This window comes from Lontra canadensis, unplaced genomic scaffold (assembly GCF_010015895.1).
Source record: "Lontra canadensis isolate GAN:19392208 unplaced genomic scaffold, GSC_riverotter_1.0 scaffold4, whole genome shotgun sequence".
NCBI classification, from domain to species: Eukaryota; Metazoa; Chordata; class Mammalia; order Carnivora; family Mustelidae; genus Lontra; species Lontra canadensis.
The window spans coordinates 20,743,606-20,755,971 of NW_022630998.1; the positions used below are offsets into that span (position 1 = coordinate 20,743,606).

Below are 12,366 nucleotides of genomic sequence, written 5' to 3' on the forward strand. Positions count from 1 at the left end.
TACACAGGGAGAATGTCATGACAAGATACAAGTAGAGATTGGGATAATGCATCTATAAGCCAAGGGACATCAAAGATTCCAGCAAACCACCAGATCCCAGAAGAGGGGTATGGAAGAAAATTTTCTTCGTGTTCAGAAAGAACCACATTGCCTACACTTTCACCTTGAACTTCTAACTTCCAGAAATGTGAGGCAGTAATTTTTTGTTGTGAAGCCACCTAGTTTAAGGTACTTTGTTATTGGTGGCCCTTGAAAATGAATACAACAGCCATGTGCCAACATGTCTACTAGCTGTTGGGAAAATGCGACAGTTTTTATCTCTTTGTCATCACCAGCACCCTCAGTTGGTCTCTTCCCTTTAAATATTTCCAGGCAAGAGAGCTGGGTAATCACCTTTGGGACTGCCATTTCCCAAACTCCAAGGTTACTGGTCAAGCCTCATCCCCACCACATTTTCAAATCTCTTACAACCCTCCTCCTCAGTGTAAGCGAAGAGGGACCAGGGGCCGGATCATGTAGTATCTTAGAGTTTTATGAAAACAATTTTTTATTTTCTTCTACTTGAGTAAAGAAGGTCTTTAAAATTTTGCCCAGGAAAGTAACAAATTCTGACATGTATTTTAGAAGCATTTTTACAGCTGCCAAATGGAGGCTAGACTGTAGGAAGGCAAAAAAAAAAAAAAAAAAAAAAAAAGAAGCTTGTAGAATAATTAAAAGGCAATTACAGCATCCACTGAGTAGCAGAATAATGCTGTATAGGTGTTGAGAACTAATTAGGTTCAGCATACCTTTTGTAAAAAGAGCCAACAGATTTTGCTGAGGGATTGGACATGGAATGGTATAGAAAGAGGAGTCAGAGGATAATCTGAACAATTTTAAGAATCCAATGCCATTTACTGAGATGGGGAGATATGCAATAGGAGACAGGTTTTGAAGGTAGAAGATAGAATCTGAAATGCATATTAAATATCCTAGTAATATGTTGAATAAGAAGTTGGATATGTGAGTATAATAATCATAGACGTCAGGGCTGGATGTGGGTATTTGGAAGCCATCAGCATAGTGAAGTTATGTAAAACATGGTGAAGGAAACAGATGAGATCACCTGGGGAATAAGGAGAGATAAAGAAGGGAATAAGTCTGGAGCATAATCACCTTTAGAAATCAGGAAGAGGGGCACCTGGGTGGGTCAGTCCACTAAGCTACTGCCCTTCAGCCCAGGTCATGATCCCGGGGTCTTGGAATCCAGCCCAGTGTTGGGTTCTCTGCTCTGTGGTGAGCCTGCTTCTCCCTCTCCCTGTGCTCTCTCTCTGTGTCAAATAGATAAATAAAATCTTAGAAAGAAAGAAAGAAAAAGAAAGAAAGAAAGAAAGAAAGAAAGAAAGAAAGAAAGAAAGAAATCAGGAAGAATCAAGCGAAGGAGAATCAAAAAAGCACCATGATTTCACAATAGTCAAAGGAAAAATGTGTATCAAGTTTCAAGTAAAAAGATGTAATTAACTGTGTCAAATGATGCTAAATGGTTAAGATGAAGATTAAGAGTTGCCTCTTGGATTTCTGATTGTTTAAATGCCGGGATATGGACACACAAACTCCTTCATTCTAACATTTCAACTACCTAAGAGGTCTCACATTCAAGTGTGGATAAGAATTAAAGATCTAGACGTATTTTTAACATTATGTATTCTGTACTTTGTGAGCCATTTAAATGATTTTCATGAACAATTTTTGCTACCAGGAATTTCCCCATAAAGGCTGCGTTTAGAACCAAAGTCCTCTTAGTCATGTGATTACAGGTTTCCACAAATGTTTCTCATTCATCCCACTAGTAACTCAGGAAATAGGAAAAAAGCAGATGAGGGAACTTAACCTTAATTTCCTACTTTATAAGTCGTAATTTTGAAGTAAATTTAACCTTCCAAATCTAGAAGTTTCGACCTTCTGTCTTCTCTGGAGCTGAATGGAGTGGGTAAAGTATGAATAAAACATAAGTGGGAGAGTAGGCAACTGGCTGCATGGACAGTCTCGAAACTGCTTTTTAATTTTCTTGGAGAACGAGGCTTCAAGGTGGCCCTGTCCTCAAGGCTACTCAGGAAGTGGAGTCTCCCGCTTTAAAAAAGAGGGTATAGGAAAAGGCGACCAAGGCCCGCGGAGAAAGAATAGAACAACTCTTACCTCCCACAAGCCTCTCTCTCCCAGCCCACCTAGCTCCACAGGAACCAATTTAGCGACCACGCTCCGCCCATTTCCGGATTGTCGCAGGCGCCGTCGCGTGCGCAATGACGTTTCAGTTGCCCGCGGACCCCGGAAGTGCGGCTCGAACTTGGTCGGGGAGCGGATCCCGAGAGGGAAAGTCGTAACAACCGCACGAGGGAGTTTGTCTGGCGAGCTGGAAGGCCACGCCTCCTCCCGACTCCCCCCGCAGTCCTGTAGCTGGGGGCAGAGCTCAGGTAGGACCTGCGTTTGCCGGGATATGAGCTCCGGGGCCAGGCCCTGGCGGAAATCAGAGGAAGGGGCTGGCCTGGTCGGTCTCGGGCTGGGATCGTTAGCCCCGGGGCCGCAGGCTGCCCACATCTCACACTGCGTGCCCTGTGCACAGGCGTCCCCAATTCTGGGACACCACCTAAAGGCAGGTTCCCCCTGCCGTTTTTACTTATGAGGCGGGGCAGGACACGTGCGTTCCCTGGTTGACTGTCCTTACAAATGAACATGTGGGGTTTGGTGAGCCCTAGAGACCATAGAGTAATGGGCCCTGGTATGCTTTCTCAGGAGGGACGGTATTTATTGTCTGATTAAACATTTTTTTTTCTATAAAAATTATAATCAACGGCGGAAGCTTTACCAGATGTCATTAACTGCAGGCAGAAAATTAAAGTGCAGTTATAAAAAATCTCTCAAAACTTGTAAAATATATGTATGGGCGCTGGTGGGACATTTGACTGGAATGGGTTTTTAAACTTTTGACTTTAAAATAAACTTAGGTGTGTTTTGGAAGCATGCTTTACTCTCTCATATCCAGAGTTTTAACATATTCTTCTCATGCTGCAGAGTGTATCTCTTGGGCCAAGAATTGGTTACTTAATTTTTGTCTATTTTATTAACAACTAGTGTTCTTGCATTTGTGTATTTCCCTACCTCTGCGAAGTTGTAGAGAGAAAAATTATGTGGTTTTCAGACTAGCAAGTGCCTCGTAATGTTTGCTAAAACAGATGCAGTGCAATGTTTATTACGCAATACATGGTATCTTTTTGTTTTAAAGCAGTGTTAGAGGTAAATTCTGTATTTTTGTACTTTATTCCATATTGTAAGGTTATAGTGTATTCACTTAGGGTATTTAGAAACTGTGAGAGCAAGCACTGTTTGAAGTGTCTAATTAAGGTATTATTGTCAGTGCTGGTACCAGGCTTCTGACTTTTTAAACTAGGTGTTCCGCTTTAATCATTCCTACTCTGGATGGCTTTGAGGCAGTGGCTGGTGGCTGTTGGAAGGCTGGAGGTGGTAGAAGTGTACCAAGACCAAGAGGAAAATATGATTTTATGCCGTGAGCATCCATCTGTTTATTCATTTAACAAGTATTTATTGGCCACCCTCAATGTGCCAAGTGGTGTTTTAGGTGATGGGGGTACAATAGGGAACAAAATAGACAAAGTCCTTGTGCTCCTGGAATTTACTCGCAGTGGATGGAGAAAAAGATTAGCAAGTAAATGTATATATCAAGTAGTGATAAAAACTGTGAAGAAAATAAAGCTCTTTATGGGGAGTGAGGATTACAGAGAATACTATTTTACATAGGATTTTCAAGCTTAGCCTCTCTGATAAAGGAACATATGAGTAGACATCTGAATGAAATGAGAGAGTGAACTCTGCAGGTTGTGGGATGGGTGTTTTAGTGTAGCAGAACGTGTTGAGGCAAGGGTATGTTTGGTATATCCGAGAATAGCAATGATGGAGGCGTTAGGGTTTAAGAATCTCGAAAATGAGTATTTATTCAGTGGTTTGGTGTGTGCATGGGAGATCTTACTTATTGACAGACTGTTGATTTTTTTTTTCCATCTTTCCCAGATAGAGCTCTATGAGGAGAATCTGAAGTCTTTAAATATTTAGAGATGTTTCTGCTCTTCACTGACACTAATGAAGTTAAACACCATTTACTTAGTTAATAAATTAGTTGTGCTCTCTGTTTTAGTCAGATAAGGTTTACACAGTAGCCATGGATAAGTAAATATCAAGTACTTTCCTGCCCTATTGTAAACTTTACTTTTCATTCATCTTTTTTATTCTGGTAAAATATACATAACATAAAATTTACCATTTTAAACTGTATATATGAGTGGTATTAAGTACACTCACACTATTAGGCAATCATCACTGTCATCCATCTCCAGAACTTTTCATCTTCCTCAACTGAAAATCCATACTCTTTAAACATTAACTCTCTGTTTTCCCCTCCCTTTAGCCTCTCACAACCACCAGTTTACTTTCTGTCTCTAAATATCCTGTCTCTACTCAAGGTTTACTCGTATGAATAGAATCATACAATAATTGTCCTTTGGTGACTGGCTTATTTCACTTAGCATTATGCTTTCAAGGTTCATGCATGTTGTATCTTGTTTTCTTCTTAAGGTTGACTGATACTCCATTGTATGTGTATACCACATTTTTTTAAATCATTTTGACCGTGGATGATTGTGTTGCTTTCACATTTTGCCTGTTGTGAATAAAGGTTTCTCTGAACAGAAGTGTGCACATATCTGTTTGAGTTTCTGCTTTCATGTCTCTTGCCTATATATCCAGAATTGGATCAAATGTCAATTCTGTATTTAATTTTTTAGGAATCACCTTACTGTTATCCACACTGGTTGTACTATTTTATGTTCCTACTAACAATGAGCAGAGGTTGCAATTTTTCTATGTCTTTACCGATACTTTTTCACATCTTTGCCAAACACATTCTCTCTCTCTCTCTCTCTCATAATAGTCATCCTAATGGGTGTGAATTACTATCTCATGCAGTTTTTATTTGAAGTTTCCTAATGATTGGAGGTGTTAAACATCTTTTCATATGCATTGGGGCCATATGTATATCTTCTTCGGAGTGCTATTCATTTATTTTAAGATCTGATTTTCATAGAAATTTTTGGATTTTTTTTTTTTTTTTTTTTTGGTGAGTCTTCTAAGGGTTAAGAAGACAGCTGCGATTTCTCTGTGGATTATCTTAACCCTAAAATACTATAATTGTAAAAATTTCAATTTTCTGTAGACAAGTATCTGCAATAACTCCAAACTTAGAAATAAAAAGGACCATAAAGCATCTTTTATAACAATGAATGAACCTTTGAGTATCAGATTGTGATAAAAAACAGTTCAGAAAAACCAAGGATCATTCTGACCTGCTTTGATTTTTTTTTTTTTTTTTTAATTAGAAGGCAAGGAATGTATTGATTGGCTGACTGTGTCTGTGAAGTTGATCTCTTTTTTCTGAGAGCTGGAGGCCTGGAAACAAACAGAAGAGACAAAAATGGTGAAACAGGGGCACCTGGGTGGCTCAGTCAGTTAAGCATCTGACTGTTGATTTTGGCTCAGGTCATGATCTCGGGGTTGTGAGGTAGAACTCTGCATCTGGCTATGTGCTGGGCTTGCAGCCTGCTTAAGATTCTCTCTTTCTGTTCTCCCTTCTCCCCTTAAAAATGGTGAAACAGAAGAAAGAAGTACTGGATAGCAATATAACAGTGGGGAGTGGCAAAGGACATCAGTAACGGTGATGGACAATAAGCAGCAGAACTGGCAGCAGAGGAGATAAGATTCAGCAACAAGGTGACAGAAACTAATATAGCTCCACCGATTGGAATGGGATGGGGCGGGAGAGAGCAGATCACCAGCTACATCTCAGCATATGGTTCTGAAATCAGCCATTTGAGTAGTTCAGTAAGACCTACTGTGTACCAGTGTGTCAGTCAGTTCATCTGGCTCAGTAGTCAATGTTTGGAAGGTGTGCAGTATGTACAGTCCTACAGGAATAAACTAAAATTTTCAGACAGTGTATCACATTATTTCCATCCATAGAATAATGAGGTTTAATTGAGTAATTTAATGAGTAATTGTGTAATTTAACAATGTTCAGCATTGTTAAAAAAGAGCGGGGGGGTGGATTATTTTTTTAGGAAAAGGAAAGGAATTTTTTTTGTCCAGAATAGCTAATGGCCTAGTAGTTCAAGGTAACACTTTTTTTTTTTCCTTTTTTTTTAAACTATTGAATGGTTTTGTATACTATCATTGTCTAGAAAATACTCTTGGGTACTACATTTAGATAACTATTTCAGTTACAAAGCTCATTTAAACTGATTACTTTAATTTAAAGTAATGAATGAAAAATTGTACCACAATTTTGCTCATCACTCTTTGGCAAATTAAAATTGATTAATTTGGTACAGATGAGATGGCAGATGACTGAATTGCTCGAGGTTTCACAGCTAAGTTAAAGACAAGGCAGAGACAGCAGTGCTCTGCTGCTTTCTCTGTTATTGTATTGTTGTCTTTTTTGGGATACTGGTTCCTTTTTCCAATATAGATAATGTAGATGATTTTGCTGTAGAGAAAAATATCACTGTGAAGACACGTTATTGAAGCAAAGCATTTTATATAGCAGATAAGATATTTATTTTAAGTATAGTCTAGATTGATAATGTACTCAGGGTTGATTTCTTTGGAGGTTGGAGAGATGCTAATACGACTAAGATTTGGGGGGTGCCTGGGTGGCTCTGTGGGTTAAGCCTCTGCCTTCAGCTCAGGTCATGATCCCAGGTCCTGGGATGGAGCCCTGCATCGGGCTCTCTGCTCAGTGGGGAGCCTGCCCCCCCCACCCCGCCTGGCTCTCTGCCTACTTGTAATCTGTCTCTCAAATAAATAAGTAAAATATTAAAAAAAAAAAAGACTAAGATTTTGGATTTTGGCCTTTATAAGACCCTTTATGAGCTCATTACAAAAATGGTCACAACTAATACCCAGCAGTATAACTATTAACTGTCATAAGATATGGCTGATGTTCTTAGCCCGTGCTAATCACATTTTCCTCATACGAGTTTTGGCATCAGAAAGCAGCAAGAATGATACTGTATGTGGGTAAACACACTACTTCTACTTAAAAAACAATTCAGAGTTAATATCTAAGGTAATGAAGGAGTGTTAAGTGATATCCTTTCCAGGTATAAGGCATAAATTGGTTTTGTGTGCCTTGTTTAGAATATGTACAGGCTAGAATTGTAACCAAAATTGCAACTCAAAGTAAGGCATTTTTAAAAAGTCAAAAGTTTGATTAATTAAAATAGTTAAATACTCTCCTGATTAGTATTACCTGTTCTTCAGGGTATCATCATTTTTGTGTGTATTATGGAAATTGTTATAGTACTAACTCATTTTTTTGGGAAATTAATCATCTTGATCCATTTGGTTTAACACCCTTTAATGTAGTTGGGAGTATTTATCTTAGGCTTGGTTTTGGAAAATACTTTTGACCTGATTGAACTTTTGGGGAAATTATTGTTTATGGGATTACTGGAGTCTTATTTTTATTACTGACATATCTGTTTTTGCCCTGGAAGTTATTGAGCTATATGGGAGAAATAATAGATAATTATACCCTCTATAATACTGCATGGAGCAGTTTGCAAATAGGAGATATCCAGCCTAAATGGACCTGCACAATCTTTAATGTTGTAAAATAGTTTTCAGCTAATTTAAGTAAATATCCAGGTTTTTTGTTTCTCCTGAGAAATGGAAAGTTCCAGTCACACTGGGTCTTCATTGTGTATAGCAACAGTAGGGCAAATTACAATTCCCTTGAAATGAGCTATGTTTTTTTCAGTTTGTTGCAGGCTTTACATTCATACAGTGCAAGCTTATGACTTACAGGGCTCACTGCATGTATTGACTGTTAACTTTCTGGTGCCTATAGACATTTGAATTTTTGATTCCTGCATTATATAGTCTTTAAATAGGTGATCGTTTGTCTTTGCCTTTCTATGGCTATACTGCACCCTTTCACTTTTATTTTCTTGATACCTCCAGTGATTGGGGTATGGCCTTTGGTGTTGACTGCCTCTCAAGAGTGACGGTTTATGCTGTATAATATATTTTTTTAAATCCTAGTGTGCTGAAGTAACCTCCCTTAAGCTGCTGTCAAGGCAGTGGTAGGGTCTTTCCTATAGGTTGGTTTATGGCCTGAATTTTATTTTATTTTATTTTATTTTATTTTATTTTTTTAAAGATTTTATTTATTTATTTGACAGACAGAGATTACAAGTAGGCAGAGAAACAGTCAGAGAGAGGAGGAAGCAGGCTCCCTGCTGAGCAGAGAGCCCGATGTGGGGCTCCATCCCAGGACCCTGGGATCATGACCTGAGCCGAAAGCAGAGGCTTTAACCCACTGAGCCACCCAGGCGCCACCCTATGGCCTGAATTTTAAACTGGATGGCTCTAGGTTTGGATCCAACACAAACTGGATTTACTGGAGACCATTTGCACCTTTTTTTTTTTTTTGCCAGCATGAAAGCATTTTTTATTAGTACATTGTTCTTTTAGAAATTTTCCTACTTTTTTCTAGGTTACTAATATTATAAATCAGTTTGTGCTAATGTGTTTGACAGGTAATTGTGATTATAGTATTATTGTTTATAGGTAGTATTTTTTTATTTTGGAACAGTGCAAGTTATTATAATGGTGGAAATTTTATCTGCATTAGGAATACAAAAGTACTTTTAAAAAACTAGACATTTCAGTTTTATCATTGAAAACAAACTATTGAAAATAAGCTTATTTATTCTGAATATTTTCTTCAGTAGGAAACATGCATAATTAGTTTTATCCAAACAAGCATATGTGTTTGTGTTTTTAACTGTTCTAATTAAAAATGTAAGGTTCCTCTCTCTCTTTCTTTCTCACTGAAGAAAGTCTCTCAGCCAGATCAGCCGTTAATTCTGAAAATATTGAGCTATGTAAGCTAATTTCCCACTATTTTTTTAAAATCCAGAGACAGTAAAAGAAAGCATTTTCGTTTTGGTAAGTCTAGAGGAAGATTTTCCTTACATAGGATATGAATTATTTCTGAATTGGAAAATCAGGTAATTCAGTGATGATGAGAATGAATCAATCTGGGAGCTTTAGTGGTGTTCACATATTGTCTGTTATATAACAAATGATCCCAAAATTTAGCAGCTTGAAATGAAAAATATTATTTCACACAGTATCTTAGAGACAGAAATTTAGGGTCAGCTTAGGGGTGGTTCTGGTGTAGGATCTCTCATGAGGTTGTAGTTACAGTGTCAGCTAGGGTTGCAGTCCTCTATAGTTTGTCTGGGTCTGTAAGATCCACTTCCAAGCTTACTCTTATGGCTGTTGGCAGGAAGCTTCACTTAAGTACCAGTTGGGCCTCTCCATAGGGCTGCTCACAGCATGGCTTCCCAAGAGCAAGTGATCTGATAGAGTGAGAGGGCACCCAAGCTGGAAGCCACAATGTTATAATTTCTGAGACGTGATGCTATCACTTTTCCTGTTTAGTACTGGTCATACAAGTCAACTCTGGCACTGTGCGGGAGGAGACTACATGGAAATGTGAGTAACAGGACGTAGGAAGTTGGCTGCCACTGTCTGCCCTCCAGACCCCAGGTGTTCATGTCCTTCCCACATGCAAAGTACACCCACTGCTTCCCAAGGCCTAACATGTCTCATTCTGTTACTGTATCATCTCAGAGCACAGAATTTCATCTTCTAAATCAGATCTGGGCTTAGATATGGTTCCTTGGGTGTTTTTCAAGCACAGCTCTTTGAGTACCATTCTGCTCCATCTGCCTCTCCCCACCTGCAATGCTGAACGAACATACAATGGGGGACAGGCATAGGAAAACTGCTATAGATAGTTTTGTTATAAAAGGGCAAAAAATGGAAGATGCCAGGGTGTCCCTGGTTCATAGCAATTCTGAGATCCAGATGGGAAAATATTGGAAGTTTCTTGATTGGATCTGAAGCCTGGGAATAATTCTTTATGGTTCTTTGCCTTACCTTCTGTGCTTTTCCTTGGATCTCTGTCTTTTTTCATGAAAGATAGCACATGTTTCTAAGGTGAGCTGTTTTCTCAGCTTGCTTTCTTTTGGGGCCCCAATTCTCTCTTCATTTAAGTTATATTAAATCTTTTGTATATAAAATAAAAAGATATATGAATCTTTTATAAATCTTGTGGATGTTGTGTGAATTCTATTGAGATATATTCCTTTGAGCAAAAGTTACACTTTTTTCGATATTAAATCCTTATATGCATTGGGCTCCTAGTAACAAGGCTGAGGGATAATGCCCTTATTTTGTAGAAGCTTTATTGTTTGAGAGGATCAATAGTGCTTTCTAATGTCTTTCGAGGGCCTTTTGGCTAAATGACTAATAGTCTGAGGCACCAGCTTTAATATTTTTGAAGTTTTAATGAAGGAGTTTTCAGTCATACCTTCAGCCTCATTTTTGAGTGATGTTTTCCTGGTAGTACCCTGCACATTTTCTTTTAATAGATTTTGTTTTTTAGAACAGTTCTAGGTTCACAGAAAAATTGAGTAGGAAGTTAAGAGATGTCCCACATACCTCCTGCCCCTACGCTTGCACAGCCTCTCCCATCAGCATTCCAAATCAGAGTGGTGTATTTGTTACAACTGATTAACCTATGTTGACCTATCATTATCATCCAAAATCCGTAGTTTACTACATTAGGGTTCAGTCATGGTGTTAATGCATTCTGTGGGTTCAGGCAAATGTGTAATGACATGTATCCACCATCATAGTATTTATTATAGAGAATAATTTCACTGCACTTAAATAGTTTCACTACCTTGTTTAACCCTCCTTTCCACAACCCCTGCCAACCTCTAAACTTTTGATTGTGTCTGTAGTTTTGCCTTTTCCAAAATGTCTTATAGTTGGAATTGTATAGTATGTAGATATTCTTTTCAGATTGGCTTTTTTTCACTTAGTAATGGGTAAAGTTCCTCTCCTATTTTTTCATGGTTTGATAGTTCTTTTTTTTTAAGTGCTTAATAATCATTGTATGGTTGTACCACAGTTGATTTATTCATTAAGCTACTGAAGGACATCTTGGTTGTTTCTAAATTTGGCAGTAATGAATAAAGTTGCTATAAACATCTGTGTGCAGATGTTTGTATGGACAGAAGTTTTCAACTCATTTGGGTAAATACCAAGGAGTATGATTCCTGTAAAGTATGGTAAGAGTATGTTTAATTTTGTAACAAACTGCCTTATTTAGCTTCCATCATGGCTGTACCATTTTGCATTCTCACCAGCAATGAATGAGAGTTCCTATTGCTCTAGATGCTTGCCAGCATTTCTTGTCAGGCATTTAGGAATTTGTTCTAATAGGTATGCAGCAGTAACTCATTGTTGTTTAATTTGCAATTCGTAATGGCATATGATGTTTAGGATCTTTTCATAAGCTTATTTGCCATCTGTGTATCTTTGGTGAAGCATCTATTCAGGCCTTTGGCCCAGTTTTCTTGTTGTTGCATTTTAAGAGTTCTTTGTATATTTTAGGTAAGATACCTTTATTAGATACATCTTTGCAAATATTTTCTCTCAGTTTGTGGCTTGGCTTTTCACTTACTTGACAGTATATTTTGTAGAGTAAGTCTTATCTTCTTTTTGTTTAACAGCCCTTTCATTATTTTCTCTCTCACTTCGCAAGTTTTACTATAAGCAGTAAAATGAACCAGGTGGCACATTCAACACTCTGGTAGGAAATCTTAGCTAGATCAGCCACTTCGTTAGTCATATTTTCTTCTTTCTGTATAACTCTGTGGGACACTGTTGCTAAAGTTTCTGCCACTACTTAACAAGTATACCCCTTCCTCAAATTTCCATTTGCTTTTTTGCGTGTCCTCAGCCATAGATTTATCAGAGTTCAGGGACTTTTATAAACACATTCTTCAGGGTGTTTTAGGCTTTCTCTACACTCTACGTAGGGCTGGTTCCAAAGCCCCTCTTACATTTTAAGTTTTCAGTATGGCTGCACTCCACTTCCAGGTACCAAAATTTATCTTTTCCTGCCCTAAAAGAAACCATCGTGTTGTACAGTTATAATTCTAAGCTTTCTTTAAAACAGATCATGTGGGTATTTTAATTATAGCACAGTCTGAGTTTGAAACCTTGAAGAAAGGGCTGGATCCCTATAGTTGTGGGTACCTTTGGGCAGAGTCTGATGAAGCTAGGAACCTTGCCTCTCTAAATTATGTTGAACCTCCTTTGCCAGTAGAAGTAGCCCTCTGCTCCTTCCTAGAATGTCTGTCTCTCCTGGCCTAAAGACCCTGTTAAGACCCTCTCTTA

At 38.2% G+C, this 12,366-nt stretch overlaps 1 protein-coding gene and 1 long non-coding RNA gene across 6 annotated transcripts in view; one reads left to right on the forward strand and one right to left on the reverse strand.

Annotated features, from left to right (window-relative positions):
- LOC116860406 overlaps window positions 1–2,257 on the reverse strand; it is a 104,133-nt gene extending 101,876 nt beyond the window's left edge. Inside the window, exon 1 of the long non-coding RNA XR_004381310.1 lies at window positions 2,176–2,257. This is a non-coding gene — a long non-coding RNA (uncharacterized LOC116860406). The remainder of the gene's footprint in view (window positions 1–2,175) is intronic.
- Window positions 2,258–2,299: 42 nt separating this feature from the next.
- Window positions 2,300–12,366, forward strand: part of FAM172A (family with sequence similarity 172 member A) — a 420,413-nt gene continuing 410,346 nt past the window's right edge. For 3 of the 5 annotated variants that reach the window (XM_032846420.1, XM_032846414.1, XM_032846433.1), the window contains exon 1: window positions 2,300–2,450. The gene's annotated coding sequence lies outside the window, so the exon portion shown is untranslated. The remainder of the gene's footprint in view (window positions 2,451–12,366) is intronic. The other 2 variants (XM_032846403.1, XM_032846425.1) reach the window with 1 other exon arrangement.